Here is a 25573-nt window from a genome sequence, read left to right as displayed (position 1 = left end):
TATGTATGTATGTATGTATGTATGTATGTATGTATATATGTATGTAGATAAATAAATGACCAAAGGATGCTCCATTGGTATACACCAAAGAGAAAAACCTGTGGGAAAGTGAGCAGGGTGATGTAGTTTTTACTCAGTCATTGTATACAAATTGTTGATTTCATCATGTAGCTATTTCTTTACATTCTTTTTGTCTCTCCTCAGGCGTTGGGGCTTGCTTTCCAGATTGCTTCTTTAACAGTTTGTGTAATTGGTTTCACTCACGAAGGCCCAATTGGTGGGTTCATTGTGAGGGCCTCATGAAATATGAATCTGTTTAAAAATTAATAGTAGATCAATATTAATTCAATAAAATATTTTAATCTCAGGTATGAATATTTCATACCTTCACACAGACATGCAGATTTCAAAAGCTGTCTGTGTGTCTCTGACAGGCTGTCCAGTTTTGCCAGGACAGCATTGAAATTATTCCTCCTTGCACCAAGTGCTCCGGGCTCTCTCAGCTAGAGCCGCCCAGGTCAATGGTGATGTTTATTCAAACTGCTGGGGGAATGCAAATGAGAGGTATGTTATAGAGCAACCCAGGGAAGTTTACCTTGTTTAATCGAGTTTAGAGTTTCTCCTGTCTCTTCTTGGAATCAACCTAAAGAGAATCTCACATCATCTTATAGGTTAATCCTTGTTCACACCAGGTTTGACTCATATCAAACCCGGCGTGCTGAGGCACCCGAAGGCTTCTCTGACAAGGGGCTCTAAAGAGATGGACTGTCACTGCTCTCATCGAAATGAACCAGTTGCACCTGGCTGATAAAACCAGAGATTTACTGGAGCAGACAGGCCCCAGCTTAAACAGGCTTCTCTCTTTACTGCAACCCCTCTGCCACTTGAAGTAGTCATCTCTCATGTCAGGTGTCATCAGCTAAAACAATAGAGTGGCCTCTGAGTTCCTCTGATGGCAGACAGCAGACAGGCCATGCTCTCCTCATCAGTGGGGCTAGGTCTCCCACATCACTCTGTCTTAAGACTCCAGGTGCAGCACAAAGCCATAAGGCTTAGCACTAAGGTAATGATAATGAATTAGGAGGAAAAATGATCTCAGTACTGATTTCAATGCATGAAGCATTGGGTAATGGCCCAAACAATAATTTTCATCCTGTTGGGGCTTCTCCCTCCATTTGTCCTTAATATATGTCTTTATCATCCGATACTTAAGTTACTGGCTCTCAGTAAAGAAAACTAAAAAGCTGAACACATTAAAATTTTCTTCAACTATAGTTTCTTCTTGAGGGAGCCATGGAAAATGAGGTAATTGAGGTACTAAGGATTTCTATGCCCTGGTGAATGAGTCTACATAGCTTAGCATAGTCCCGAATTGGAAAACAGACATTAAGAACACTGTAAAGGATTCAGGTTGGATGCCTATCAGACATGAATTGAGTCCATCACATCTCCGTGTTTCCCGAAGATCCTCAAGACTCTTGCATGAGGCAGGCCCCTGGTGTTTATCTTGCTGAAGGAATAAACACGTGTACAGTTGTTTCTGACATATATTTAATTTGCCTTTGCGGTGTTCGCTGTACACAAAGCAGGTATATTTCAATTGGTGCCTTGGAATGATATATACTCTCAACTTTTCTGTAATTTATTATCGTATTTTCCTTTTAGAGGAGAAGGTTGCAGCTGTGTACTGTGGTCGTATATCCAAGCTAAGGAAATGTCGCTGCATCAATCAGTCCCCAAGACAGCATTCTCCTCTGTGTGTGGGAGTACACAAGTAATAAATGTTCCTTCTGAGGGGCGCCCTGGCATCTCTCCTCCATTTCTCCTTATTTGATAAGTTGGGTTATTTCTGACTATAACCAATGGGTTCCCTGGTCTTCTTCTGCAATATTATTGAGTGCAAGAAGTGTTCAGTATATACAGAAGGGCCCAAGTGAGCTATTAAATAGAAGTGGCATTAATGTTGACCAGATGTTCTGTTTTGTCCAAGACAGTTCTAACTTTACCATATCACTAAGCATTCCCTTATCCCAGAGCAAACAGGAGTAGTCGGTTACTGTGATGGCTTGAATGAGAAATGTCACCACATACTGAATACTTGATCTACAGATAACAGCATGGTTTGGGGGGAGATTATGGAACTTTTAGGGCAAAAATTTTTTTGGAGGAAGCATGTCACTTGGATGCAGGTGAATGCTGCATTTCTGGAAGCTACTTGAGTTGGGAGACCAAGAAATATATAACAATAATTAAATTATTTTGAGATCACTTACTTTCCTGGTGTTCTTTTTCATATACTTTTAATTTCAATGAATATAATAATTTTACACAGTACTGGGGTTTGGTGTATATCCAAGCATGTCTACAGCAAGTATAGATCATATCTCAGTTATTCTTCATCCACTATCCCTCTTCCTTCCTGACCTTTCACCTTTTCCAGCCCCTAGTAATCTCTAGTTTACATTTAGGTTGACATATTTGTTTTTTTTTATTTTTTGGTTTTGGTTTCCAAGAGAGAGAGAGGGGGGGGGAAGGGGGGAGAGAGAGAGAGAGAGAGAGAGAGAGAGAGAGAGAGAGAGAGAGAGAGAGAATGTTGTTCTTATCTTTCTGTGTCTGGCTTGTTTCACTTAACACAATGTTCTTCAGTTCTATCCATTTATTTTGCAAATAACATTTTTCCATGTTTTTCCTGGCTGAATGAGAGACAATCCATTTTGTATATATGCCACATTTACTTTATTCATTCACAGAAACTAAAACTGACTACCTAATTTAGATCTTGAGAACAGTGCTACAATAACGCAATAATGGGCATGGAGAAGGAGGTGTCTCTTCTGCACACTGGCCTCTCTCTTTCTCTCTCTCTTTTCTTTCTTTCTTTCTTTTTTTTTATGGAGTGCATATCTGGAAGTAGGAGAGTTAGACTCTGACTCATTGAAATTCATGGATGACATTTAGAATTCATTTTCAAGAAGGATCTAGCCTATGGAGCACACATTGACTAGCAGAACAGAGTTAGCTCCTCTCTTCAGTGGCAGCATAGGATAGCACAAGAGTAGAGCCAGATCCCAAAACCAAAGCCCTTGATTCTAATCACTTGAAGAGGCCACTCTTCCTGCCCCTATCCTCCAAGGCCTGTGGCTTTGTGGGTGGGACTGCCATCACCTTTTGAAGGGACCACCTGAGGCGAGACTGTTACATCCCCTCATCTTTTTCACGGACTACCATCTTTGGAGTTTACTCTACCTTCTTCCAAGAAGATGAAAATCAGCTTTTCCTGTGTGTGTGTGTGTGTGTGTGTGTGTGTGTGTGTGTGTGTGTCTATTTCTGTGCTTGTGTGTACAGATGCATATAGGCCAAAAGAAGGACCCACATGGCTTCATTCATAACCTTACAACTTTTTTTTATAGATCTTTATACCCAGGAATTTGTCTGTTCCTTCTAAATCATCTAGAATTTCTCAAAGGAAAAGATAATTCATTGTCCTGTTGCCTAAAAGCAGTTGCTGCAGATGTTTGGAGAGAAGGTGTATATAAACACCCTGAAGGTATGACACTTTAAAGGATGGCATGCTGTTTAATAGTAAATGTTTGGATTTTCCAAGAATATAAATTTCTTTGGGAATCATAAGCTGTATGTCTTCCTTGGGAAACCATAGTGAGGCCACTGTTAGCTCAGCCTCATGAACTCAAGCAGGTGACAACTGTCTGCTGCTTTGTTCTCATTAATTAGAAAGTGCTGTCATGTTATGTTCATGATGGAGGGCTTGGGTGAGGCTTGTTTAATAGTTCTTAGTCACTGTTCTATTGCTGTGAAGACATACCATGACCATGGCAACTCTAGAAAAGAAGCATTTCACTGAGGTTTACCAGTTTCAGATGCTTTGGTTCTTACCCTAGAGGATGTCAGTTTGATGTGATGCTGGAGTAGTAGGTGAGAGGTGCGACTTCATCCACAGGATAGCCTGCCTCAAAAAAGGGGGTGACATAATAAATAAATAAAACTAAAAGTGTTTACAAATGGTAGTTAATAAAAGTAAGAAGGGGAATTAAGTTTAGTGTATAAGAATGCCTTTACATATCAGCCCCGAGAAGCAGGAAATAGGCAACTCTGGGACTAGGTGGGCCCAAGTCATCGGAGACATAGCAAATAAGCCGGGAACGATCTTTTGCTAGGACCCAATGAATGGGAGTTTTATATGCTATAGAAAGTCTCATTATTTGATACAGAGAATAAATGACTGAGAAATTCGCACCTGGACTTTTAATACAAATACTGAAATGAAGAGAAACATTTTCAAGTGGTTTTGGTAGATAAATGAAATTAGTGGACTAAGATAACCAGCACAGAAATGAGTTTGCTCACAAAGTAGATGGGAGGTAATCAGTGCTTCCTTTAGAATGGTGCCTTATATCTGAGGTGTCCAGCATAACCTAGTAGTAGGAGGTGGGGAGGTAAAGTGCCAGGAATCTGGATTTTTCTTTTTGCCTTCATGGCCTGTTGGCTTCTGCAATTCTTAAGTTTGTGATGACTTCTGTTGTTAGAAGTTAAGAAGGGCTACCATTTCACAGTCAGCCCAAGAAACATGTTGACAGTGGTTCAAGGAGAGTGGTGAGACTAAAAGCCCTTGAGGGTAAAAAACATCATTCGACGCTCAAGCGCTCTCATAGTTCTTTGCTTAGATTGGTTGAGATGTTATTTGAAAAGACTTGATAATTTTCCCTTTATATGGCTCTTTGAGATAAATTCATTGTTGATAACTTTGAGGTGTTTGTATATGGTCTAAAAGAGAGGGATTTGCTTCAGTAATGGTAATTCCAACACAGTTTTGCTAAGTTTGACATCCTATAGTTTTAGTAGAGCCTGTGAGCTATAGGGCTGTTGGGTTAATGTCAGCAGTAGTTTTCTTTGTGTGTGCGTGTGTGTGTGTGTGTGTGTGTGTGTGTGTGTGTGTCTATGCACGTGTGCGTGCGCGTGCACATGTATGCATAGATATGTATGCAGGAGTGAGGGAAACCAAAGCATAAGTCAGGTCTTGTTTTTCTGGAACTGTCCATCTTTTTTAGAGATAATGTCTCTCACCAGCATGGAACTCACCAAGCAGGCTAGGCAGGCGAGGCTGCTCAGCGAACCCTAGAGATTTGTCTGTCTCCATGTTTCCAACCCTGGCATTACCAGCTTGCTGCAACACACCTGGCATCTGGGGAGAGAACTCAGGTCTCTATGCTTGAGAGGCAAGTATTTTACTAACTGATCCATCTCCATAGTTGTTCTTTATATTTTTAACCTAAAAAGAAAAGAAAAAGAAAAAGAAACGTGTAGCTTCCTTTCAAAGGATGAGGCTCTACAGATTGTTAAATTGCTTCAGGAGACCAGCTTGGTTAGAGGAGAGCCTTAAAAACTTACACGTGAAAAGATTTAAAGCATGAGGAAAATCACACCTGGGCTGATTCTAAAATTCCCCCAAAATGGGATTTTTTGTTTTGTTTTATGGGTTTTTTTTAAATAAAAGGGCTTTTCTTCTTCTTTTGGTACTTGGTTGAATTTCAGAACTTTAGGAAATTCTTTGGGTCATCTGGTTGACCTTTAAGCACTTTCTACTTGCCAAACTCCTAATTTCTCTGATATAGAATACATTGGATTTTTAAGTAGGGGCTTTCCAATTTACCCTTAAGTTATCCCCATCTCTTTATCTGGTGACTTCCATTTTAAGATTTCAATTTTAGTGAGACAATTTCAAAGACCGTTATTCTATGACATTAACATATGAACTAATATTACTTTTATTTAATAATTTGATGTGGAGAAAATAAAATATAAAGATGGAATGCCTAATGAAACCAGGGTTTCCAGAAGGAAGAGCCAACAGCAGCAGTAAATTATAGTTATTTTTTGACCAAGAATTTAAACCTTGTTATTAAAATATTATTTCTTATGAAATATTTAGTGATTGATTATTTTACAGATTTCAGGACATATCATTTAGTAAACCACTTAGGAAAAAGAATTCATGTCTAGATGTTTAGCATAGACATTTCAACAATGAAAACTGTTTTTACACCTCATAGAAGGGCTTAAAACTTACATAAGAAATGGTGTGGTGTCAGAGGCAGTTATATGAACAGGACATCTCTACCATCCCTAGGTTTGGGACAATAGAATTTGGTGTTGTCAGAATTCAGAAGCTGGGTTGCCTGGTGAGAGTTGGGACTACAGCAGGAAGGGCATAGTTGGTGGGATCTAGTTTCTTTGGAGTTACTAATTCCTCGGTAAACTCCAAAAGTGTCTCGGGAATGTGTCCTAACTGTGATTCTAAGAGAGGAAAGGGAGTGAATTTATCTGAAAACCTTCCAGTAAATGACTGGATTAATGAGAACCAGTAGTGATGTCAACTGACTCAGTGATATATGAGTTCTCAGAGTCAGAGATGAGACAGCTGGCCTATTGTCAGTGTGCAGCTGGATAGCTGCTCTAGAAGAGTGGCTGATTGCATGATTACACTTTCCTCCTGGCTTATTTCCTGAAGGTGCACTGTATCCATCCATAATGGGCATGAAGACATCCAGTGTCTATAGTCAAGGTGTGAAACTCAACAACGTGGGACCACAAGCATCAGGCTCAATGTAGTGACGCTCTCTTTTTCCTGGTAATATGGGATCTGAAGAGCCCATTAAGTATTGAACACATTCATTCCTGAAAGATGCAGAGCAGGTGGACCCAGCAGAAAAGTATGCAGTGATGTTAATGTGCATGCTCCATTTGTAGGCAAAAGGAAGAAAGGCAGGAGAACAAGGCCCATATTTAGCACTTGGGTGGATACTAAGTTAGCAAGGAGAGAACGAGCCAGGGCTCTACAGATATGTTATTGAAGGCTAGAAAACTCAAGTGTGAACTTTGAGTGATTTTTAACACTGGAACTTGAAATTAAAATATCCGAAGAAAGAAAACAGGTCTTCTAGTTTTCTGACAGCATAAGATTCAGAAGAGTTACTGTGGACGGCTTAGCAAAATAGGGGAAAGGAAAAGTATGGGTCTAGGCAGAACAGAACACTGACATTTCCTAAAAGATTCATTAGCTCTCTAATGGGAAGTGTCAGGAATACAGTACCTGGCCAGTACTGCCCACTTTTGTTATTTGTGTTTTTCAAAATATTTTAATGCTTATTACACTCAAATGCTCATCATATGTCTACTTTGTGGAAAATATAACCACAAAGTTAGCAGATGTGGTTCATGCTCCTCAGAGCTTATCGTCTGCAAGGATGTATTGACTAGGACCAGACTCTAAGGAGATACGTCTGGTAGGACATGGAGGGTCCTGAAAGCAAGCATATTTTAGAAGAGTTCCTAATTTGGGTAAAAAGCAGGTAAAGACATGAAAACCTATTAAATAGAGCTTGTGTGATAAGCATGTATTTTTCTGGGAAAATACAATTGGCAAACCTGTTGCAGTCAATATAGGTATACACCAGTTCTTACAGGCAAGGGGGAATGATGTTTTCAGACCAGAAATTGATTCCTATTGGCTGGTGAATAAATGGTTGTGTACACAGTGCCAAGATAAGAAACCAGAGGAGTTAACAGGCTGAAATTCCATATTGTGCTCCATAAGCCATATTGAGAAATTTGCACTTAAAATATCTACTAACTCTGGTTTCCATTCAACAAGTAGTTTGATACCTTAGGTACAAGTAGTTACTGTTCTCATTGCTGTTAACAAAACACATGACGAGAATCAACTTAAAGGAAGAAAGGCTTTCTCTGGCTCATGCTTCAGAAGGGTCCATTTTAACAGGGAAGGTATGACTAGAGAAGTAGCTCACAGCTGTGGTCTCAGGAACTTGCTCCCATTCCAGTAAGATCAAAAAACGGAGAGGGAAGATGCTGGCGCTCAGTTGGCTCTCTCATGTTCCCTTTTGATTCAGCATAGGTTTCTGATCCATAGGTTGATGCTGCCCATATGTGTGTTGGGTCTTCTCTTCTCAGAGACCTCTTGTAAATGCTCGCACAGACACACCTGTATGTGTCTCGTGTTAATCAGTATTTCTTCAATCTATGTAACCATCACAGTCTGCATTCTATAGGAGACTGGAGTAGATGATAGAGATAATGACTGCTAATAGAATGAGATAAGCCAATTGTCTAGCCTCACAGAGCCTACCATCTACTCAGAGGGTTAATGCAAATATTCATTCCATTTCATGAAAAGTCCAATCTAGTATACATCAATACTAATGAATAGCTGCCATGGAAACATCAGTAGAGACACTTAGGTAGATTTTTATTAGTGGGGATTGTAGATGTGGAGAATCAAGGTGGACAAGCCCTTCCAGAGGATACAGCATTATTAGTTCAAGACCTATCTGAAGATACTGAAGGAGAGAAGACAGAAGCAGGGTACTCTAAACAAGGCAAGCATGTGCAAAGAGCTAGAAAAAAAGAAGACAGCTCAACTGAAGACAGCAAGGGATTTCTCTGTGGCCAAATAAGAAAATGTTTGGAACTGTCCAACACTCCCATGTGCACTTGGAAAGAATATTTAGAATCAGGGATGTCCAATCTTTTGGCATTACTATACGATTTTGTCATTTACATATATGGATCAGTCATATTCATAGTTATTCAAGGATAATGTAGCCTGCAGACTGCAGTGTGAATACCTGGGAGAGCATTGACTATTGATCTATAAATAAAAAGATCAACTGATTCTTTATAGCTACCTACCATCTATAATCTATCTATCTATCTATCTATCTATCTATCTATCTATCTATCTATCAATCATCTACCTATGTATCTTCTATCTATCATAACATTTAAGTGTTAGGAAAAGATGAAAAAGATGAAAAATTGAGGAAAAGATGACAATAATAATGCTAAGGGTACAAACATCCAGTGTACATGAAAAGGCAGAAAAGCTCTGACTTTGAGCCATTCCATAGAATTGGTCTCTTAGTCCAGCACTGTTTGTACTGGATAGACTATTTCTAGATCCTTCACTCACTGTGTAGTTTACAACTAATTGAAATGTTTTCTCTCCTTCTGGGCGTCTGAGTCCATTTGTGCTTCAATTACAGAAAAAGAGGCTATTCCTGTCAGTAGCTTCTGAGTCATGTCCAGGGAAGCACAGCCTCTCTCCATGGATTCCTACAGCCAGGTTTTCCTATGACTCCTTGAAAATGGCAGTGCAGCCTGAATCTGCTTTAATACTGGTAAGGCTAGATCCATTCCCAGCATCCTCTTGCTATTTAAAGTTCTTCTCATTCAATGTGGAACTCATTTGTTTCCCCACATTTCAGGATCATTTCAATTCTGCATATATTGTATTGGGCAACACACTGCCATTTTACAATGCAATTTTCTAATTCTGCGGACATGCACTTGGGTTTCACAGTATACTAGCCACAAGGAACACATATCTATCTGTAAAGGCAAGGTGCATGGAATTCTCAGATGTTAGTTAGCTAGAAGCTCTCTATACCTTAATTAAATGACTGAACATGCTGCTTTGGTATTACCATAATGTCTTTGAGAAAGACATTTATCTGGCTATGTTTAATTTTCTAAGGCTGCAGATTCAAGGGAGGAAAAAAAGGAAGGAAAGAGGATTTATTTGCTCAATATTTTCTGTGGTGATATTTTTATTTTGTATTAAACATACATACTACATAAATCCAGGGGCTTTCCATTTTGTCATACTTTGGGAATATTTAAAATATCACATTCTATCTGCATTTACGTGAAAACTTGTTTACCAGGTTTCTTCCCAAGCTGAGTGAATCTGACCCCTTTCTAACTTGGAACAAATCACACATACAAAATGAAGATGAAATGCCTCCATCCAGGTAAGGCAAGTAAATATTGTCACGAGTGCCCCTGAAATTGAGGAAGCTGCTCTAGGCTTAGAGGAAGAAGAACTAGGTTTGCAACACAGCTTTATAATTAGTAGCTGTGGGACCTTAGGTAAACCCAGGCCTTGTTTCTGTCAAACAGCTAGGACAATGGGTTCACGCCTTACTTCCTGTTTGATTTGTCCATGTATAAATATATTTACTCATTATGTAAGCATTACCAAGTGCCTATTATGGGATAGGCATTTCGGTGAGGAAGCTCACTGCTCTTGACCTGATAGGTTGTTGTACAAATCACAGGAGACAGTTGCACTGTTTAGGTCAGTGTTTTATTGCTGTGAAGAGACGTCGTGACCACAGCAGTTCTTATAAAGGAAAGCAGTTAATAGGGTCTAGGTTACAGTTCATCATGGCGGGGAACATGGTGGCATTCAGGGAGACATGGTGTTGGAGAAGTAGTTGGGGGTTTTCTACATTCAGAACTGCAGTCATCAGGAAGAGAAAGACCCTGGATCTGGCTAGAGCTTTTGCAACTTCAAAATTTACCTCTAGTGATAAACTTCCTCAAACAAAGCTACACCCACTTCAGTAGGGCTATGCTTCCTAATCCTTTCAAATTGTGCCACTGCCTGGTGACCAAGTATTTGAACCTATGGACCAATATGGGCCATTCCTATTCAAACCATCACATGTACTAATTGCTGTCATCTTTCCAAGGGCACCGGATGAAATCTGGGCTGTTTCTTGTCAGTTCCATTGCATAAGCACCATGGATTAGCTTATATAGACTCAGGTCAGTCTTCTCATGAGCCCAGTCTGAGTACTTACCACTCCTTATATATACACACGTGACAGAACCAAAACGCATTGAGAAACTCATCCTCTTGATAGCACAGGACAGTAGTCCCAGGTAACTTAGGAGGCCGAAGCAGGAGAATACAAAATTTAGCTGATCAACTTAGTAAGGAACAGTCTCAAAATAAAATGAACAAGAGGGAAAAATAAAATACAAGAGGACAGTGGTAGTTAATTTCTCTGCTGGTGAAATGAGCCAGTTCAAACAAGATTAGATTATATTAAATGCAGGTTTACTGGGAAACTGCTCTCAGGCAAGTGGAGTCTCTATAGGAAGAGAGAGAGGTGGAGAGGAGGAGGAGAAAGAGAGAAAGAGGACAGGGTGGGGGAGGGAAGGGGAGAGAGAGAAGGGGAGACCCAAAGGTTTGGAGTGTATAGGGAAGAGCCTCTGGGGGAAGGACATCCAGCACAGCCCCTGGGCTGGAAAGTTCAGGGGTGGGGTCTAGGTATGCCAGGTAGGGACTGAGGGATGCTGGGAGAACCTGGAGGTCAAGTCTGCTTTGGTATATAAAATATGCAGTCCAATCTCCTGTCCCTGAGCCTAAAGCCAAACATCAAGCGTTTGCTTTGACTCACAGTTTGAGGAGACAGGCTATCATGACAGGGAAGGTCGTTGGAAGGTCCGAGAGCTAGTCTTGTTGCGTCCATAGCCATGCTCTATAGAAAAATGAGGGCTGGGGCTTAAATGACTTTTCTTTCCCTCCCCCATTTATTCAGTCTCTACCGGGCCCACGGCGGCAGAGTGTCACCCACATTCTACTTCCTCAGTTAAAACTCCCGGGAAACACTCGCAGGTGGGTGTAGAGGCGTGTTTCCCAGGTGGTCCAAGTTCAGTTAACAATGAAGATTACTCAGCACAGCCAGGGCTATAGTTTCTTGGTAAAAGAGTTACCTAGCATTTGAAGGGCTCTGAGTTCTACCCTGGTACCAGGAAATAAAATGTAACAAAACCACAAATCTCATCCAACATTAGATAACAAATGAGATGCCTGAATGGGATTACAATCAAGGGGGAAAGCCAGTTTAAAAATCTGATTTTTATAGGAAACCTGATGTTGTGAAGTTCTTTGCAGTAGGAGAGTCCATATATGAAAAAATATTATTTATAGTTACTGCCATCAATGCTTCTCTGTGATGCGGTAAATAACAGACCCAAACCCCAACTAGCAAACTAGCCACGGGTTTAGCTGGCTAGGAATAGCACTACTGTGTTCTTGTTTTTTGGATTGCAGCCTGGCCCTTCCACCTCTTTTCCCTCTGGGCATATCTGACTGTAGGTCTTTGCAGGTCATGGCTGGACTATTGGTAAGCATATTATCTTAAAAGAGGAAAGAAATGGTTTCATTGGAGAATCACCGTGTCAAGAAGGTTGTGTACCTCCCTGATATTGAAAATGCCAATTTCTCATAAAAAGGCAAAACCCTTCATTTCGAAAGGTTGAATATAATGTTATTTAACTAATTTCAAATGGCTACCTTTAGGTCACGGAAAAAGTCTAAATCTAGGAAGAGTCTCTGGGGCCTGTAACATTTTCATTTGATTCAAGAATGGCTAAATTTTAAGTCGTTTTAACCTCTTGCCTTTTGATATTTGGCTCCACTGACAGGAAGTGTCTGTCCACTGCAAGAGATTTGAAGTAACAGAATGGCCTCCTTAATCAGGAGTCAGTTTCCATTACATTCTTGGGAGCTAAAGCACCCAGGTACATATGCTAGTTGGATGGGTTTATTGGCAGACCCATGGGCATTATAAAGATTCTAAGTGAAGTTTACAGAATATTACCATGCCCACTGCAGCCTCATTCAAACCCTTTTTCAAGTTAAAGTCGTGTGATTGTGGTTTTTATTATAAGAGTCTTCTTGGCTTTGGAACGTTACACAAATGGTAATAGAAACCTCTGTGCTTCATTCACTTGTCACTGTGCATGTAAGGGTCATCCATGTCACCCTTGTCTTTTCAGAAAGACACCACAATTGATTTCTTGCTCTCATCTAAGTTTACATAGCCATTTGGATTATTTCCAATTTGTGGTGGTTAAAACAGCTGCTTTTGAGGCTTGGTAGACAGATCAGGCCAGAAGTTACCTAGGTGCCTTTCCCATATGTGTTTCATCCCTCCTTCCCCTCCTCCTTCCCTTCTTTTCCCTTCTTTTCTCCTTCCCTCCTGCCCTTTCCTCCTCCATTTCTTTCACTCTCTCTAACACGCAGGCACACAGCACACAGGCACACAGACACAGACACACCCACACACACACACAGACACACACACACACAAACACACACACACAAACACACACACACACACACATACACACACACACACACACACACACACACACACACACACACACACGCCATTCATGCCATTATTGATTTGAAAAGCAATTTGATGTCTAAATTAAAATCATTTTGGGATGTGGTCTTCCCATTCCATTCTCTCAGACTAAGTAAAAGATTATTGTTCTGTATTCCTTAAATATTGATAGAATTTACCAGTAAAACCCTGTGGATTTGGGGATTTTTTGATAGGCTATGTTCAATTAAATTACTCAATTTAATTAATAGATGGGGTTTGTCCAAATTCAATCTCTCCCCCCCCCCCCCCCCGCTTTCCGCTCTGTCCCACTCTCCCTCTCTTGTTTCTTCTTTATAAAACCCAGGAGATGCTCTTGCCTCAGCATCCCAGGGCTGAGGCTCTAGGTGTAACAGGTGTACACTACCATGTGGGCTCCATTTTTTTAACACTTACATTTTTCAGCGACTTCTAAATTTTCAAATTAACTTTCATGAAGCCATGCACAACATTTTCTTTTAAAGATATGGTTCCTGCAGTGATGCCATTTATACTCCTGAGTTTGTAATTCCTGCAGTGACATTGTTTCCACTCCCAAATGTGGTGATTTATCCTTTTTTTTTTAAGATTGATGAATTGGGGGAATGTCCTCCCTGCAAAGGATAATGACTCCATGATATCAGAGACAGCAGGAGTCTGGGAGGCAAGGGTGTGTCTAATGTCTTTAGTAAAATGGTAAAAGCTAAGATCTTCCGGATGGCCCTTAAGGCTTTGGGAAAGAACTCTGAAAACATGGGTTCAAAAGTATATAATTTCTCAAATATGAAAACTATAAAGATGCAGTATGAATTACATGAGGAGCTTCACACATCTAAAAGAACAGAAGCAGCTACACTATGAGCCAGCTTGTTAGAAAGATATTAAGGAAGAAGATAAAGAAATTTATTTAGGTGATCACAGAGCATGATCTCACCCAGTTAAGTTTATTATTTGTGCTTACAAAGGCAGGCAGATTCCTGAGTCCAAGGTCAGTCTGGAACAGAGCTAGTTTAGGCCCAGGCATGACAGGAATGGTGATCTCTGAGCCAGATCCCACCCAACTAGTTTATTGTCTGATCTTATAAGGGTAGGCAGATCTCTAAATTCACTGCTGTTTTAAAAAATGTACTTGTTGTCTTCTTCTAAGTATCAAGGGGCTAATGTCATAAAATACTGTTTCATTGGATAATTAAAAAGGAATCTGGGTAAATGATTGAATTGATATGTAAATAAAAGCCAGGCTTTAGTCGGCAAGAGCTAAGCTATCTAAATGAGCTGTCTGGAGAGCTGTCTCAAGCAGAACACAAGGCTTTCAGCTAATATTCTATGGTTGACTTTGAGTTGTTCTTCTGCCACTCCCAAACACCCCTTCCTAAGGACCTCTGACCAAGCCAAGGCTGGTCCTTGGCATAGTATAATTATTAAGCATACTAAATCCTCCATTAATAAGTATGTGGTTATATAATGGCATATATAGAGAAAGCAAGTTTATTTTCTTTTTCAATTTAGCACTACAAAACATTTTTCCTTTATAATGGTCTTTAAAAATCTTCTTTGTCTAATATTAGAGTGTTTATTGTGCATGGCATGTGTGTTTGTGTGTGGGTGCATCTGTATGTTCAAGTGTGAAGGCCAGAGGTTCATGAACATTGTCTTCCTCTAGCTTATGTATTGACGCCATGTTTTAAGGGAAACTGGGGACACTACAATTCAACCAGTCTAGCTGGAGGCTTAGTCTTAGCCTCCAGAGCGCTGAGATCCTCAGTAGATCTGCCTGGCTTTTATGTGGATTCTGGAGATGATCCAGACTAGCATTCCTCTGCATGTGTGGCAAAAATTTTAGTCACAAAGCCAACTCCCAATCCCAGTTATTAGATTTCTAAAGTTTACTTTCTTTGGTTCCCATTTACATGGTATACTGGGAAACTGTTGGGTATTTTAGCATGTTTTCTTGGCTTTGCAGATAATTCTAAATATTAATGCTTGTTGTAGAAATAACCATTCAGAAACAAAATAAAAAAATCATTTTAATCAATCTAAAAATGTGAGCTTGCATGTCAATTTATCTTACATTATTGATCACTCAGATTGTTAGTAATCAATACCAGTGTGCACCCTAATGAAGTTACTGAGCTTGAAGGCTGAACATATAAACAGTATCAAAACAAAACTCAAATGACATTCAATGAGAAAATTGCCAAACAGGTGTTAGAAAAGAATACTAGTTACATTCTAGAAGAACATTGGACCCAACAATTTTCACTCGAAGCATAACTGGACAAGAAACTTATAAAAACAAACTAAATTTAACTAGATGACCTCATCCAGTCAACCAAGAAATGAATACACATTTTTTAATAGGAGAAAATAAGAAATGCCTCTTAGAAACATTTCATTAGTTTAAATATGGAACTGAAACTTGAAACAGGGTCTCAGTGGAATACAAGTGCTATAGACATTAGCGGAGAGACAATAAGGTAGCAGAGTGGTGTGAGGCGAGGATAGTCCATATACTACCCTTTCATGGCTCAGTCTATCAGATGTGGGTAGACGCAATCTAAAATCAAACAACTTAGTTTTGACATTTTCCACAATACTTTTAATTTACTTTAGCGATATTTCCCAAAACGGTGTGCTTTTGATAAAGGAATGTCTAATATTGAATGATTTTCCCCTTCTTTTGTTTCTACATTTTACTCATTTAATTCAAGTAGAATAAAAGCCAGCACTGAAAATAAGAGCACAGAGAAACCCTAAAGAAGGATGGCTGCTTATTATGGTTATTATCCAGAGCTATTCTGGGATGGTTAGCTTGGGGAATGATTTTTAAAATTTTTCATTGTTTGATTTTATTTTTTAAAATAAGGGTGTGCATTATCGCTTTAGCAAGATCTTCCATTATTTTTTTTTCTCCTAGGCAAACAGTGCAATAGAACCATCCTCAGCCAGAAGTGTTTTTTTTTTTTTTTGCCTCACCTTTCTCTAAATTACTTCCACAAAGAGACTTTATATTTTATCTTAAAAGAAGCTACTGATTGAATTATTCTTTGTCATGGTGAGCCTAATGTGATCAGGTTTTATTTGGGTTTTGCTAATGAAGAGCGAATTCTTTTCTTAAGCCATTCCTAGCATTCAGGATCACTCAGCGTAACCTTTCATATCCCAGCCTTCCCTATTTCAAGTCAGGTCTGTCATCTTTTCCTCTTAGATCTACGCACAGACAATGTCACCCAAAAGGACACTCTGAGGAGAGGATGGTGGTGGGGTGCTACAGGTTTGAAAGCTCGTCAGATTGACAGCCGTTCTGTGCGCCTCGACAGCCTTGAATTAAAATGCAGAGTATCCCATTTTGCGATGGGAGATATGGGGGACTGGAAAAGCTGCCTCACAATTATTGAGCACCTGGTGTATGTCAGACACAGTTGCAGCTACCATTCCATGTATGCAAATCTTTTTTCCATTGTGTATGTTGGGAAATAGAAACTCGGAAAGGTTTGATATGAATGGTCTGTGTCTCAGGTGTTTACTCTCTTCCTGCTGCATGTATTCACTTCCTAACAAGCAATTTTATTTAGTGTGTGTGTGTGTGTGTGTGTGTGTGTGTGTGTGTGTGTGTGTGTGTGTATGTAATCGTCTTTTCCTGAATTTGGATATATAAGTATAGAACCAAAAGGTTTATGTCATAAGTCTTCTTCGCGCTACCATTCTCTATCTTATTTTTTTTGAGGCAGGGTCTCTCAGAGAACTGTCCCTTACCTATTTGACTAGACAAGTTGGCCACTAAGCCCCAGAAACCTGCTGGCTTTGCCTGCTCAGTGCTGGGATTACAGGCACATTCTGTTTTGGAATTAAGGAGATTGAATTTATATCCTCATGCTGGCAAGGCAATGAAGCCATCTAGTTAGATAGTGTGTGTTTTTGAAACTAAAGCAAAATCTTGCTAGAGAAATAGCAAGTTCTTGCTGCAATCTCCATTCTAAGAATTGCTAAAAAGGCAACAGAAGCAGATATGGCTACCTAGAATTGAAAGTTAATGGTAAAATGAAATCAAACCCCAAAAGAGTTAATTATTCTAGCACTAATTAAGTGTCCTGTGTGAGGGTTTTTTGAGTGTGTGTGTGTGTGTGTGTGTGTGTGTGTATGTGTATGTGTGTGTGTGTGTGTATCTGGAGTGTGTGTGTATCTGGAGTGTGTGTGTGTGTGTATGTGTGTCTGGTGTGTGTATGTGTGTGTGGTGTGTGTGTGTGTGTGTGTGTGTGGTGTGTGTGTGTGTGTGTGTGTGTGTGTGTTTGCGTGTTGTAGTGCTGCTTTATCCTAGCGAGAAACCTTTAAAGAAAGGTATGATCTGTCATAGATTCCCAGAACATCATAATTAAAGTCTGAAACATGTTCCAGTCAAAGATCAGGAGTGAACTGTTTAAATAGCATCCCTTGGGAAATGGTATGGCCACTGTGTATTTTCAGATTGGGTTGATTTCATCTCTTACTGTCTGTTTCTAAGTAGGAATTAGAACCTCCATTAGGAATTGCTAACATGTCCTATCTAGACCCTCTGGTTTGCACAAAGAAGACAGAAGCACTAACACAGTGTGTACATTATATGGTGTATATGCCATGGCCACAGGGATAATTTTTGCAACAGGGCACGGATAATGAGCTCGTCTCTTGCTTAACACATCTAATCTCAAAACCAATCATTTATATGCTCAAAGTAAGAGGCTGTGCTCTCACAGAAGAATACACAAGCAAATGAAAATATGTTGCAAAAGTATGCTCATTCACATTTCATGTTTCATTTCCCAAGACTCAGTCACCACAGGCAGGTAGCGATGCCTGCGACTCACACACGGGGGTTTGCTTGGCCACAGTAGATTTCCCTTTGTAAATAATGGCATCACATGAATGCTCCTTCATGTCTCGGTTCATTATTTCCTTTGCTGTCACCATTAAACAATATCTTAGCTACACTAGGAAATCTACTGCCCAAAAAGCATAGCTAATTAGCAAAAAAAAAAAAATAGACATCATCACATTCCGTTTCCACTTTTAATTTTTTAAATTTTGTTTGAGATTGTAATATAATTTCACAATTTTCTCCTTCTCTTTCCTTCTTCCATACCCTCTCAAATAGCTCTCCTTGCTCTCTTTAAAATTCATGGCACCATTCTTCATTAATTGCTTATTCCATGCATGTGTGTATGTATATACATACATATGTACATATTTCTAAATATTACCTGCTTGGTCTGTATTCTGTTCATCATATGTAGATTTCCAGGGCAGACCATTTGGTATTGGGTAACCAGTTGGTGTGTTCTTCCCTGGGGAAGATTATTTCTCCCACGCTCAGTGTTTCTCAGTTGCCTTAGGTTTTTATCTAGGGATGGGACAATAGGATGGTTCCCTCTTCTGTTTTAGCATGTCTGTTGGTATTGCCCCATGTTCACGACATGTTTAGGCAGCCATGTGGGTGAGACTTCCTGCGTATAGCTTCTTTTTTCTTTCTTTTTATGATATGGTGAGATCTACAGTTTTACTCAACTCATCATGATTCCTTCTTCTATTGTTATTATACAACCATCTATTGCTCGTATCAAGGTCAACCTTGGGAATCCATATGTAGACACAAAGAGGCCTATGAACAGGAATTTTTAAAAATTTTTATTTTTTAAAAAAGAGTTTATTACAGCTTCTAGATAACTGGCCTAAGGCCACAAAGCAGGTTTTATACCCAGGTCTTTTAACCACAAATACCAATACCTTTTGTTGTGATGTACCTTATACTCTCTAGAAAGACATAAATGGTACACTCAAGTGAATACCAGAAGACTTCCTACTAGAAAGAAGTAGGGGTTTTGACCCTAACATTGCTTTGGTAGTAGCAAATTAGCAGTCTCTTATCTATATGAGAAGAATTCTACATAGCTTAAGACAGTGATCAAAAGAAACACTTTGGTTTTGTGTCCCTCCCCTGTGCCATTTTAGGTGATCATGGAGCTAATGAGAATGACTTGCTTGTGAAATGAGAGGGATGCCATCTTCCTCATCTCATTTCCTCCTGGTTCCACTGCTCTTTAAAAAGTTATTTTAAATCTCATTACTCAATCATGTCCACCATAGTCCTTGCTCATGCTGTCCATTTTTCACTCTAAAAGGTTCCACACACAGTGGACATTGTGGTGGTAAATGGACCAAGATCATGAACTGCCTTATACTTCCTTAGGTGATCCAGAACTCTTTACAGAAGCTCTGGCCTCTGGTGCAATATTTTCATCCAAAAAGGTTTAGTTTCCTATGATCTCAGTGGTATTTAACAATAAATCCTGAACTGGTTTGGCAGAGCAAGGGGAAATGGATGTCAAGTCCATTAATCAGAGATGAAAAAAATCCTCTGGGTTTGACCGTCAACCAGGCATTCCTTTGTCTTGCATCCTAAGGTCTATTCAAATGACCTTCTGATTAGGGCCAGCTTGTTTTTCTACCCTGAGATATTTTAAAGCAGAAACTGGCCATCCAAGTGTCACAATCCTAGTGATAACTTTAAGCTATGGGTAGCTGATATTTTGATATAAAGAGAAGAGCATTGTTGTACTCATAGCTGTCTGATAGGCCAGATCACATGCACAATTACTATAAATCCACCTGTTTTATAAAAGATTTCTGTCCATTAAATGAGAAGTGTTTGAGGGTAATTCCAAACAGTCTGAAAATGTCCACTTACAACTAAAGTACGTATTTAAGATTTTGTGTGTGGGGGGTGGGGGGGGTTCATAGAAATAAACAAAAGAGTGCTCACCTCTCATATTCCAGATAATAGGAAATACTGGGAAAGAAATTGAAGTCATAGCTATCAAAAGGGATATGGGTAAGACATGGGCATTTGTGACTGTGTTAGGGATGGAGTACTGTCAACCACTAACCACTTGAAAGTTGCAAATGGCTAGCCTTTTCAGAACTCCTGGTATAAAGGCACAACTACACCATCAAGTACATTTACAACCTGTGAATCACTAAAGACTTGTGAGGCAGCATCTTGTCCCAGGCAGATGCTGCCTGCATTCCTCTGCTCTCCCAGTGGCTTTCAGAAACAGTCTGCTTCTTGAGAGAAGGAGAATAAAGACTCCAAAAGGCTGAAATTAGAGTGGCTTTGATATGAAATGCATCTTAAAAATGTACTTTAGTGCTGCTGTAAAATGAGGCTATTGTGGTGTTTGTCATAATTCTGTTAAAAAATGAGGCTATTTCTACAATGATAGAGGCACCGACAGGGGAAGGAGAATGGGGAGCTATTGGGATGTTTGATGATATCCTCTGCCTTCCTGGGCCCTGGGAAATTCCACAGTTGTCATTCACATTAGCAGAATGTAGAGCATTAGCTGAGCAATGCTAGGTGCTCTCAAGGGAGGATTCAGGGCTACTCTGTCCATTTCATTAACCTCCAGAGTGCCACCTTGCTAGAGGAATTAGTGCGCATGGAGGAAGGTGATGGGGACTGTGATTGCACAGTGTAAGACGAGCACATTCAAATGACAGGGATCCCAGAAAGCCTGGAGACAACCTCTCTGGCCTCCTAATTCTGACACCTATAGCAAAATATTTTTCAAAAATATTACTATTTGAGAATTTCATATATGTATAATGTGAAATGTATTTGTAACTTCTTCCCATTTTCCACTTTCAACTTCACCCCGGACAACCCCCCCCCAAACTACTTCTCCCCCTTAGAACTTAAGAATTTCTTCCCTTTTATATATAACAGTTTATGTTCAGTCAGTGCATAGGCACGGGCCATGCATTGGAACATGAGTAACTTGCCAGTGGCCACACTGTTAAAGAGGGATAGCCTACCTCTCCCAGCAACTATCATCTGCCAATGGTTCCCCAGGAATGGGTGTGACCTTGAGGGCTCCTTCTTAGGCTGTGCTGGAATTCGGGTTGCCGTGTCTGGAAGACAGCATTGGGCAGCATCCCTCTCTAGTCTCCAGCTCTTACATCCATCCTCATCCTCTTCCTTGATGTTCCCCGAGTCTGGGTGAAGTAGTAGGGGGTGGATGGTAAAGATGTCTGTCTTGTTTGTTGTTGTTGTTGATGTTGTTGTACTGTTGTCTCCTGGGGCTCTACCACTGACTTAATCCCCAACTCCAACATGTCCTTATTAGGGCCAAGCTTGTCACTTGCCTCAGTCTCAACATTTTATCTAACATTTTTCTTTTCTTGTTTTGTATATGCCAATGCAAATATGGCACCTTTAAACACAGCCCGGCTTTGCACAACCACTCTCGGCCCTCTCGTTCTCCTCCACATCCATCCTTGAAAGGAATGTTCAGTTCCGAAGGAGAGAGGTTGAAAATGCCCGCTTGCTCATAACCAGCTTGCTCTGACCAGTGCCAGAGTTTTTCTCTCTTCAATCTGAACCTCTATTTTGTTCAGAAGCCTATTTTAAAATTCTAATGTTTTATCCTACACCAAAAGTCCACAGGCTTGAACATGAGTGTTATACTTATGAATATATTCTAGAGGACATACTCTTTTCTTATATTTACTTTAAAAATTGGTCAAATCAAATACCTTCAAAATTGGTTTGCACATCAAATCAGAGAGAACACTGGCATTTTAATTACATGTATTAACACTTTCTCTTCTGTTGACATTTTATTATCTAGTAGGAGCAATAGGTAGGATTGTCTTCAGGGGTAGAGACTTTGTGTCTCAGAAGACATTTGTTAGGTGACAAAACCAAGTGACACCCTAATGACCATTCGTGAAGCAGGAGGCTGCTCAGGGGAGAAGGGCTCAGCCTGAAGCCTGATCTACACCATTCTCAAAGGAGCATCATTCCAGGGGAGATGGCTATGGAAAACACCTCCTGCTTTGCTCACATTTCAACCTTGTATTTAGGTTTTTATTACTAAAAAATGATTTTGTTATCCTTCTATTCAGATAAGTAAAGAGAAGTTCATCATAGGAATCATTCTAGTCAGTGTTTGGCAGGAACCTGCCATGATTAATGTTGAAACTACAGAGCCAACTTTCCCCTAAATCATGCGTGTGTTCATATGTGTGCACATGTGTGTGTATGCATATGGAGGCCAGTTTCAACCTCAGCTGTGGTTTGGTTCTATCCACATTAGGTTTTGTTTTTTGGGGTGGGTCTCTCATGAGGTTGAGACAGTGTCTCTCACTCACCAAATAAGCTTGTCTGGTTAGCCAGAGGGCATGGAGGATCTCCCCACTAATATCTACCCAGTATGAGCACTGAAAGTCTCTCATCACTGTGCTTGCCTTTATTTATGTCGGTTCGGGGAATTGAACCCTGGTTCTCATGCTTTCAAGATAAGCACTTTACTCATTGAGTCATTCCTCCAGCCCTCCCTAAATCTTTAACAACAACAGCCACATCAACAAAAATCGCTAATTTTGAATTTCAAGGAAAACATAAATACAGAGTCAAGAACAATATCCGGACTGTAGAGGTGCTGTCAGGCATTTCAAAGACAGACTTGCCGAGATTCAGCCACTGACTCAGTGTTCCATAAATAACAGCTGGCCTATGAATCACAATACTGAAAGCCTTCTGGCACAATGCCACTTTGGATAATGTTTGCCCCGGTGTAGGCTGAGTACAGTCAGAGACCTGGAAGGACCTGAGGGTCTGCTGGTGACCCAAGGACATGTCACTAACTCTCCCCATCCTGTGCCTAGACCTCTTTTCAGCCTGTTTCCTTAGTCGTGACTCATGGTGATGAAATATTCTCAATGAGAAAATAATTTTCCATTTGGGTTCCAATTGTGTACTGACATGAGGATCATTAAACAATGCACTCATTAGAGAGAACCAAAATATGATTGTCATGGGTTACTGCATCCCATTTCACATGCTGCCAAGGGAGGCCCTGGGCTGATTCAAAGGGTGCAGAATTTCCTTGTCATTTTTGTTGTCATCACTAATGGTTCATAAGAATCTGGACATCCACTGAGCTGAAAACAAGTGCTGGGAGGTGGCTAGGATCTGAGAAAGGATGGATGGAGCAGACCTTCTGTTCTAGAGAAGGCTGGCACAGTCTAGCAGGGATTTCCCTCATTCTGAATCTAGTTTCCAGTCAGGTTTTCATTGTCTGTTTGTTTTTGTTTTTGTTTTTGTTTTTGTTTTGTTTTGTTTTCCTGACAGAAGCATTTTGTGGAGCAATGACCATAAAGTCATTCATTTTGATGGAACGCTGGTGACTGAGGTGAGGGGTCCCAGCCAACCCCCCTTCCAGCTTAACCTCTTTCCTGATAAACTGTTAATGAAAGCCAGCAGCAGCCTCTTTGTGCCACTCTCCTGCACTGAATGACGAGCCTTTTTACTCTTACCAACTTGCGAATGCTGCCTTATTTTATAGAATGCTTTGTGTGTAGTACAATTTTCAGGTAAATTGAAATCTTTTTCAATAAAGCTTCATGCATGTGTGCATGTGCCTGTAAGTGGGCACACATAGACACCCCTGAATTAATATTAAAGGGAGACAGTTGCTCTGCGTGTCACTGGTCCCATAGAGAGACCAGACCACTAAAGGAAGATGCAGACTCTTCTGACCCCAGTGCTTCTTGTGATTTGATTTCATAAATTAATTTTTTATTTGTAATCTCAGGTTTTGTTGACCTTGGAGAACCCTTTGAAAGAGCAGTCCCAGAGCTGACTCTGGTGTGTAGACAGGCCTATGGAGAATAAGAAATAATAACTTAGTCTGATAAGCCAAATTTTACATTCATATTTTAAAGGTCAGAAGGACAAATTCTGTTAAATTTGGACTTACAGTAAAACTTATTTTAAGTCTTCCCCCATCTTTAGTTTAGAAATATGTAAGATTATTTTGGATTCAGAAAATTTTGCATGGGAGAAGAGGAAAAAAAATGAGTTGTAAAATCAAATATAATAGCCATGCTTAGAACAAGATTTTATTCATTAAGTCTCCATTTATTCACTGCAAAACGTTATATCCAGAAGTGAACAGATACATTTGTAATTCAAAAGTACTCATTTGGGGGACAAAAAAAACAACTTAATATTGGGAACAATATTTTTGTCAACCTCTCGAGGCTTCAAAGTGGTTCACTTTGGTATAAACTTGAGGACGTGGGAGTGAATTGGCTTAGAGAATGGAGCATGGAGGGAGACAACATGGGGGACTGCATGGGCTTCTTCCATGGGCTGTGACTTCTGTCTCCACTTTCCTGGATCCTGTCATCTTTGGACTAGGGGATACTTGGGTGAGTCTTGATTTTACCCCCTTAAATATCTATCCGGCAAGATAAGTGCTTCCTGAATTCTGCCCCTCTTTAGTCCTAGATGAATTGCTGAATAGCCATCCCAGTTTCCTGGTTTTCTCAGAAGCCTAATAATTTATTTCAGGCTAGCCAGAAAAATGAATAAATGACTGAGACAGGAGGGGCTGGTTTTTAAAGTCCTATAGCAATTGGATAGAGTAAGTGCTAGGTAAGACTATATTCTAAGTAAGACTAGTCAGAAGACTTCATTACCCTGAACATATAGATGTGACTACCCAAAGATTCTGTCTTGACTTCAATGACACCCAATGTCCTCCAAATGACCTTCACACTGAACTCTGCAGATAGCCCCACAGCTTTGCTCCTGTGTCACTGCTTTCTGAGGACACAATCAGGATGAGGATACATGTCCCCTCCTGCTTCACATGCTCAGGAGTCAATGAGATTGAAACTTTTTCTCCCACAGCAATGCCCTTGAACTGGTAAGGTGTGTACTTGAACTCATTGTTTGGCTTACAGTAGATTGGGATGAGGATAAGAGAAATCCAAGTGTCCTCTGAGACTGTCAACTCTAATGAAGCCTCAGCACTTAAAACACATATTGTCGTAGTGATGCAGGCTCCATTTCCCCAGGGCTCTCTCTTTTATCTCTCTTTACTCAAGGCAGGGTGACCTCATTCTGTTGTTGCCATTCTTCTGTCTACAGAGGAGTCTTTGACTAGAGCAGAAAGGTCACTTGGGTTATTGTACACTATCAGATGACATTGAAAACCAAAGATCAGACCTTGACTTTTCCTGGTCATGGTATAAGAGCCTCTATATTATTAAATGCAGCATTCCACATCTCTGTCTAAAATATGTATGTGGATGTATATGTTTAAAGGTATATATGAATTTATATGATTACATGAAGCATAGGTTTATTACTTCTTTTTAATTGTGAACATTATTTCACAAGATTTCAGTTGAAAATTTTGAATATAAGTAGGTCTTTGTTCTTGTTTTTTTTTAACTAAAAATAATTTTATGTGCATGGATTTTTGCCTGCCTGTATTTCTGTATACCACATGCAGGACTGGTACTCAGAGAGATCATAAGAGGGCATTGGATTCCCCTAGAACTGAGGTTAAGGAGTTATAAGTCATCGTATAGGTGCTGGGAATAACCTAGGTCTTCTGGAAGAGTGGCCAGTGCTCTTATTAGCTGGGCCATCTTTCTAGACCTTGTTTAATGTTCTCTTTCTTTCTTTCTTTCTTTCTTTCTTTCTT

At 40.0% G+C, this 25573-nt stretch overlaps 1 long non-coding RNA gene across 4 annotated transcripts in view; it reads left to right on the top strand.

The window, feature by feature from the left end:
* The window catches only part of LOC102553943 (uncharacterized), a 133704-nt gene that overhangs the window by 19775 nt on the left and 88356 nt on the right, over positions 1–25573 (top strand). For all 4 annotated transcript variants that reach the window (XR_010064407.1, XR_005501249.2, XR_010064406.1 and 1 more), the window contains exons 2-5: positions 3411–3547; positions 5067–6646; positions 9078–9212; positions 9759–9845. This is a non-coding gene — a long non-coding RNA (uncharacterized LOC102553943). The remainder of the gene's footprint in view (positions 1–3410; positions 3548–5066; positions 6647–9077; positions 9213–9758; positions 9846–25573) is intronic.

Source organism: Rattus norvegicus, chromosome 2 (genome assembly GCF_036323735.1).
Source record: "Rattus norvegicus strain BN/NHsdMcwi chromosome 2, GRCr8, whole genome shotgun sequence".
Taxonomy (NCBI): domain Eukaryota; kingdom Metazoa; phylum Chordata; class Mammalia; order Rodentia; family Muridae; genus Rattus; species Rattus norvegicus.
The sequence above is the reverse complement of the archived record's forward strand: the minus strand, read 5'-3'. Positions and strand labels throughout refer to the sequence as shown.